The sequence below is a fragment of the Lynx rufus genome, unplaced genomic scaffold (assembly GCF_022079265.1).
Source record: "Lynx rufus isolate CCGP_SWC_20201006 ecotype Redwood Valley unplaced genomic scaffold, mLynRuf1.p SCAF_2, whole genome shotgun sequence".
In the NCBI taxonomy this organism is placed as follows: Eukaryota; Metazoa; Chordata; class Mammalia; order Carnivora; family Felidae; genus Lynx; species Lynx rufus.
In genome coordinates, this window is record NW_025814834.1 from 64978790 (window position 1) to 64986977 (window position 8188).

Sequence of the window (8188 nt, forward strand, 5' to 3'; positions counted from 1 at the left end):
TACAGATGTTCATCAATGTGGGATTAGTTAACTCTATAGTGGTCATCAATATAACAAAATATTATGACATTTTTAAAAAAAGAAATAAACAAAAAGTTCTCCATACAGAATATGAAAAGATCTCTAAGATTCATCCATCCACAGATGAATGGATAAACAAAATGTGGTATATACATATAATAGAATATTATTCAGCCTTAAAGGAAGGAAATTCTGACATATACTACAGCATGGATGAACCTTGAGGACGGTATGCTAAATGAAATAAGCCAGTCACAAAGAAACAATACTATGTGATTCTATTTATATAGAAACAGAAAGTAGAATGGTAGTTGCCTGGAACTAGAGGAAGGGGAAAGGAGGGGTTTGTTGTTCAATGGGTACAGAGTTTTAATTTTGCAAGATGAAAATTTCTGGAGATTGGTGGCACAATATTGCAAATGTATGTAACGCTACTAAACTGTATACTTAGAAATTGACTAAGATAGTAAATGTTATATATATTTTTTTACCACAGGAAAAAATATGGTACAGAATATGAAAACTTTGAGGTTAAAAAATGAGTTAAAAATTTAGACGTATTTGTAATTGCTTGAATATGCACAAACAATATATAGTATACACAGGGATATGTCAATAGTAGTTGTAAGCGGGTAGGTTTGGAACAGACAGATGTGGCAAGCAGCATTAGGAAGGATATTTTCACTACATATTTTAAAAAATATTCTATTCTTCAACCATGAGAATGTATCACTGATTCATTAAAAACAAAACAAACCAAAACAGTAAGTAGACGATGTTGGCATTTATGGCCCCAAATCAATCTCCCACTTCCTAGTAGGGGAGCCTGTGTATCTAATGGGGAAAGAAGGCCCCTCTTGGAGGCCCCATTCTCAGTGTTCAAAATGTTTCTTTTACTGATAAAACTTGTTTCCTGGCTGTGGTGGGCAGAGTAACAGCTCTCCCAAAGATGTCCTCATCCGAATATCTGGAACCTGTGAATATGTTACTTTACATGACAAGGGGGAAATTAAGGTTACTAATCAGTTGATTTTCAGATAGGGAGGCCATTCTGGATTATCTGTGGGCTCAATATCATCACAAGGGCTCCTAACAGGGGAGTTAGGAGAGGAAGTCAGAGTGACGTGATGTGAAAAAGACTCTATGTACTTTTGCTGGGTTTGAAGAAGGAGGAAGGAGGCAATAATCCAAGGATGCAGGGGGCCTCTAGAAGCTGGAACAGGCAAGGAGACAAATTCTTCTTTAGAATTTGCAGAAGAAATGCAGACTTTCCAACACCTTGATTTTAGCCCAATAAGACCTGGGTAGAACTTTTGACCTAAGGAAGTATGAAGTAATCAATTTGTATTGTTTTACCTGCTAAGTTTGCGGTCATTTGTTACAGCACTAGTAGGATATCATGATTATGGAGTGGGCTGAGGAAGTGCTTGGGAACAAAATAATCAAATTCGAATAGTGTCTTTAAAAATCTAAGTGTTTCTGGGGCACCTGGGTGCCTCAGTAGGTTGGGCATCTGACTTTGGCTCAGGTCATGATCTCATGGTTTGTGAGTTCAAGCCCCGTGTCAGGCTCTGTGCTGACAGCTCAGAGCCTGGAGCCTGCTTCAGATTCTGTGCCTCCTTTCTCTGTTCCTCCCCCGCCCATGCTCTGTCTCTCTCTCTCTCTCTCTCTCTCTCTCTCTCAATAAATAAAGATTAAAAAAATTTAAGAAAATCTAAGTGTTTCCTCATTTTCTGAATTAAATTTGGGTAAAGATGAAAAAGAAAAAAGTAAATCTTCATGGATATAGGCACGTCACCATCTAGTCTTTAATATTGGAGAGGATTAAAATCGGTGATTCTTACTTTGAAAGAAATCACTCTTACTTTGAAAGAATTTGAAAGTAACATATTTTTCTATTTTCCTAATTGTGGGACTCCTTTTTTCCTTCAACCATGAAATTAAAAAAAAAAAAAACCTATCCTTACTCATCAGAAAATAGAAAATACAAAGGAACAAGAGCCACTCTTGAAATTAAATACAAATGAAGACATGCCTATGTAGGGACCACCCCCCCACCCGCTGCAAATTTAGCTATTTTGGAGTTCTTCCTTGGTGTCTAGCACAAAGCTTTAAATCCAAAAACCACCATATCAAGTAGGAATAATTCGTATCCCCATTTTACAGGTGATAATCCCAAGATTAAAATAGTTGAATATTTTTTTTTCAAGTGAATCACTTTAAGTCTATGCCTGTTGACTCAAGAGCCCCCATTCTTAACCACCAAGGTTCCCTGTTCTCATGTCCTGCTTCAGTTCCTCCTGGCTCTTCTTCAGGAGCACTGTCCTTCATCTGTTGCTTCTGTATTGCCTGGCTGCTCCCTATGAAAGATTTCTTATCCATAGACTTCATGTTATCTTCTTCCCTCACATTTTGTCTTTCAAATCATTGATCCCTATTTTTCTGATATCACCTCTGCTCTTTACTACTTTCATTGTAGATTTTAATATGCTACTATACTTTTAGTGTCCTGGTGTGTGTGTGTGTGTGTGTGTGTGTGTGTGTGTGTGTGTGTGTTTTATATGTTTTAAGGCTGATCATTGCAAATAATTCTATATTTGAACTTATTTTCTCTATCATCTCTTGATTCATAGAAACACATAGGAAAACAAAAAGTACAGGCACACCTTGGTCATATTGCAGATTAGTTCCAGACCACCCCAATAAAGTAAATATTGCAGTAAAGCAAGTCAAATAAAATTTTTGGCCTCCCAGTGCATATAAAAGTTATGTTTACACTTTACTGTAATCTATCTTCCTTTCATGATTTCTCTGTAGCAGATGATGCTGTTTGATAGTATTTTACCCACTGTAGAACTTCTTTAAAAATTAGAGTCAGTGCTCTCAAATGCTGACCCTGCTTTATCAACTAAGTTTATGTAATATTCTAAGTCCTTTGTTGTAATTTCAACAATCTTCACAGCATCTTCATCAGGAATAGTTTCCATGTCAAGAAATCACTTTCTTTGCTCCTTCCTTTGAAGCAACTCCTCATCTGTTCAAGTTTTATCATGAGATTGTAGCAATTCATTCCATCCTCAGATTCTACTTTTAGTTCTAGTTCTTTTGCTATTTCCACCACATTTGCAGCTACTTCCTCCACTGAAGGCTTGAACCCCTCAAAGTTATCCATAGGGGTTGGAATCAACTTCTTCCAACTTTTTATCAATGTTGGTATTTTGACCGCTTCTTGTGAATCATTCATCTTCTTAATGGTGAAGTTTTCCAGAAGGTTTTCAATTTACTTTGCCCAGATCCATCAGAGGAATCACCAGATAATCCAGCTATATATGGCAGCTATAGCCTTACAAAATCTATTTCTTAAATAATAAAACTTGAATGTTGAGCTAATTACTTGATCCTTGGGCTGCAGAATGGATATTGTGTTAACAGGCATAAAAACCACATTAATCTCATTATCTCCATCAGAGTTCTTGGGTGACGAAGTATATTGTCAATGTGCAATAACGTTTTGAAAGGAATCTTCTTTTCTGAGCAGTAGTTCTCAACAGTAGGCTTAAAATATTCAGTAAACCATGCTGTAAAGAGATGTGTCATCTAGGCTTTATTGTGCCATTTATAGTACACAGACAGAGTAGATTTAGCATAATTCTGAAGAGCCCTAGGATTTTCCAACTGGTAAGTGAGCATTGGCTTCAACTTAAAGTCACTAGCTGCATTAGCCCCTAACAAGAGAGTCAGCCTGTCTTTTGAAGATTTGAAACCAGGCTTTGGGGTGCCTGGGTGGCTCAGTCAGTTAAGCATCTGACTCTTTGCTTCAGCTCAGGTTATGATCTCATGGTTCATGGGTTTGAGCCCTGAGTTAGGCTCTGTGCTGGCAGGGTGGAGCCTGCTAGGGTTTCTCTCTCTCTCCCTATCTTTCTGACCCTCTCCCCACTTATGCTATCTTTCTCTCTCTCTCTCAAAACAAACAAACAAACAAACAAACAAACAAACTTAAAAATCAAAAAAAGAAACCAGGCCTTGACTTCTCTTCTTTAGTTATGAAAGTCCTAGAAGCATCTTCTTCCAATAAAAGTCTGTTTAATACTTAAACGTCATAAAAGCCATTTATGAAAAGCCCACAGCTAATATCATCCTCAATGGGGAAAAACTGAGAGCTTTCCTCCTGAGATCAGGAACACGACAGGGATGTCCACTCTCACTGCTGTTGTTTCACATAGTGTTGAAAGTGCTAGCATCAGCAATCAGACAACAAAAGGAAATCAAAGGCATCAAAATTGGCAAAGATGAAGTTAAGCTTTCACTTTTTGCAGATTCCATGATATTATACACGGAAAATCCGATAGACTCCACCTAAAGTCTGCTAGAACTGATACATGAATTCAGCAAAGTCGCAGGATACAAAATCAATGTACAGAAATCAGTTGCATTCTTATACACTAATAATGAAGCAACAGAAAGACAAATAAAGAAACTGATCCCATTCACAATTGCACCAAGAAGCATAAAATACCTAGGAAGAAACCTAACCAAGGATGTAAAAGATCTGAATGCTGAAAACTATAGAAAGTTTATGAAGGAAATTGAAGAAGATACAAAGAAATGGAAAAGCATTCAGTGCTCCTGGATTGGAAGAATAAATATTGTTAATATGTCAATACTACCCAAAGCAATCTACACATTCAATGCAATCCCAATCAAAATTACACCAGCATTCTTCTTGAAGCTAGAACAAGCAATCCTAAAATCATATGGAACCACAAAAGACCCCGAATAGCCAAAGTAATACCGAAGAAGGAGACCAAAGCAGGAGGCATCACAATCCCAGACTTTAGCCTCTACTACAAAGCTGTAATCATCAAGACAGCATGGTATTGGCACAAAAACAGACACATAGACCAATGAAGTAGAATAGAGACTCCAGAATTGGATCCACAAAAGTATGGGCAACTAATCTTTGACAAAGCAGGAAAGAATATCCAATGGAAAAAAGACAGTCTCTTTAACAAATGGTGCTGGGAGAGCTGGACAGCAACATGCAGAACAATGAAACGAGACCACTTTCCTACACCATTCACAAAAATAAACTGAAAATGGATAAAGGACCTAAATGTGAGACAGGAAACCATCAAAACCCTAGAGGAGAAAGCAGGAAAAAACCTCTCTGACCTCATCTGCAGCAGTTTCTTACTTGACACATCTCCAAAGACAAGGGAATTAAAAGCAAAAATGCACTATTGGGACTTCATCAAGATAAAAAGCTTCTGCACTGCACAGGAAACAATCAACAAAACTAAAAGGCAACCAACGGAATGGGAAAAGATGTTTGGAAATGACATATCGGACAAAGGGCTAATATCCAAAATCTATAAAGAACTCACCAAACTCCACACCTGAAAAACAAATAATCCAGGGAAGAAATGGGGAGAAAACATGAATAGACACTTCTCTAAAGAAGACATCCAGATGGCCAACAGGCACATGAAAAGATGCTCAACGTCGCTCCTTATCAAGGAAATACAAATCAAAACCACACTGAGATACCACCTCATGCCAGTCAGAGTGGCTAAAATGAACAAATCAGGAGACTATAGATGCTGGAGAGGATGTGGAGAAACGGGAACCCTCTTGCACTGTTGGTGGGAATGCAAATTGGTGCAGCCGCTCTGGAAAGCAGTGTGGAGGTTCCTCAGAAAATTAAAAATAGACCTACCCTATGACCCAGCAATAGCACTGCTAGGAATTTACCCCAGGGATACAGGAGTACTGATGCATAGGGGCACTTGTACCCCAATGTTTATAGCAGCTCTTTCAACAATAGCCAAATTATGGAAAGAGCCTAAATGTCCATCAACTGATGAATGGATAAAGAAATTGTGGTTTATATACACAATGGATTACTACGTGGCAATGAGAAAGAATGAAATATGGCCCTTTGTAGCAACGTGGATGGAACTGGAGAGTGTTATGCTAGGTGAAACAAGTCATACAGAGAAAGACAGATACCATATGTTTTCACTCTTATGTGGATCCTGAGAAACTTAACAGAAGACCATGGGGGGAGGGGAAGCAAAAAAAAGAGTTTAGAGAGGGAGAGAGCCAAAGCATAAAAGACTCTTAAAAACAGAACAAACTGAGGGTTGATGGGGGCGTAGGAGGGAGGGGAGGGTGGGTGATGGGTATTGAGGAGGGCACCTTTTGGGATGAGCACTGGGTGTTGTATAGAAACCAATTTGACAATACATTTCATATAAGAAAAAGAAAATCTGTTGTTTAGTGTAGCCAACTTCATTAATGATCTGAGCTAGATCTTCCAGATAACTTGCTGCAGTTTCTGTATCTGCACTTGCTGCATCATCTTGCACCTTTATGTCATGGAGATGGCTTCTTTCCTTAAGCCTTTTGAAGCGAGCTCTGCTAGACCTCTGCTGGACCTCTGCTTCCAACTCTTCTTCTGCAGCTTCCTTACTTCTCTCAGGCTTCAGAGAATTGAAGAAAGTTAGGGCCTTGTTCTGGATTAGGCTTTGGCTTAAGAGAATGTGGTGGCTGATTTGATCTTCTATCCAGACCACTAAATCTTTCTCCACATCAGCAGTAAGGCTGTTTTACTTTCTTATCATTCATGTGTTCACTGGAACAGCACTTTAAATTTCCTTCAAGAACTTTTCCTTTTCATTCACAACTTGGTATAAGAGGCTTAGCTTTGGGCCTGTGACTGCTTTCAACATGCCTTCCTCACTAAGCTTAATCATTTCTAGCTTTTGATTTAAAGTGAGAGACTGGACACGTCCTTTCACTTGAACACTTAGAGGCCATTGTAGGGTCATTGATTGGCCTAATTTCAACATTGTTGTGTCTCAGGGAATAGGGAGACCTGAGGAGAGGGGAATGCCCAGTGGCATTCAGAACACACAAAATATTTATCAATTAAGTTCACGTTTTATTTTTTTTATTTTTTTTTAACGTTTATTTATTTTTGAGACAGAGAGAGACAGAGCATGAACGGGGGAGGGGCAGAGAGAGAGGGAGACACAGAATCGGAAGCAGGCTCCAGGCTCTGAGCCATCAGCCCAGAGCCCGATGTGGGGCTCGAACTCACGGACCGTGAGATCGTGACCTGAGCTGAAGTTGGACGCTTAACCGACTGAGCCACCCAGGCGCCCTAGTTCACGGTCTTTTAAGGGTGTGGTTTGCGGTGCCTCCAAACCAATATGGTAGTAACATCACTGATCACAGATCACCGTAGCAAATATAATAATAATGAAAAAGTTTGAAAAATTGTGAGAAGTGCCAAAATGTAACACAGAGACATGAACTAAACAAATGCTGTTGGAAAAGTGTTGCCAACAGGGTTGACTTGATCTATACAGGGTTGCCACAAACCTTCAATTTGTAAAAAAAATAAAAATAAAAAAAAAGCAATATCTGCAAAGCACAATAAAGCAAGGTATTTCCACAAGTGCTTTCTAATTTTTTCTTTTGTTTTCTATGAAATATTTCTCTTCCCCCCTTCCAATCCATGGCACCTTTTCACTTCTCTTGGGCTTTACATTCCCCAGAAGATAGCTCTATAAATACAATATGTTAGGAACTAATGGTTCCCTTACCTTCCACATGGAGCTTGCCCGGGCTGTCCAGGGCTGATTCTGACAAATGCGATCTAATGCAGCTCTCTTGAATGAAGGAAAGATTGTCTACTGCTTCCTGTTCTTCAGATTCATTGGAAAGCAATTCATTCTTTCATATTAGGAGTTGTCTGCACATTTACTTTTGAATTTTCTCTGAAATTTCAAGCAGAAGCATGAGAAATACAATCCCCAGAGTGCATTACTCCTTGAAGCTTCCTGTTTATATGCCTTCCTGAAGCCTGATTGCATATGACAATGTCATCTACCTCCTGTCTGCTCTTTCTCCATGCACTAGAGGGTAGCTCTCGGTATATGGGAACAGAGGGATCACTGGGGTTCCTATGAGTGTGCACATGTGTGTGTGCATGCTTTACTCTCTGGCTTAGGATTCACATCTTTGAGGTAAGGATCTATCCAGGACGAGAGGTGTGGGGAGGCGTCTCTCTCCATCTTCTCTCCTGCCCCATTCTCCTCATGGAAACGCTGTTCTGTCTCACATGGTGCAGCATTTGCTTGGCACTGCTGTTTGTAACCAC

General features: G+C 39.2%; 1 pseudogene; it reads right to left on the minus strand.

Annotated features, from left to right (window-relative positions):
• Window positions 1-2810: 2810 nt before the first annotated feature.
• On the minus strand, window positions 2811-6840 carry LOC124514196 (tigger transposable element-derived protein 1-like; annotated as a pseudogene).
• Between the last annotated feature and the right edge of the window lie 1348 nt (window positions 6841-8188).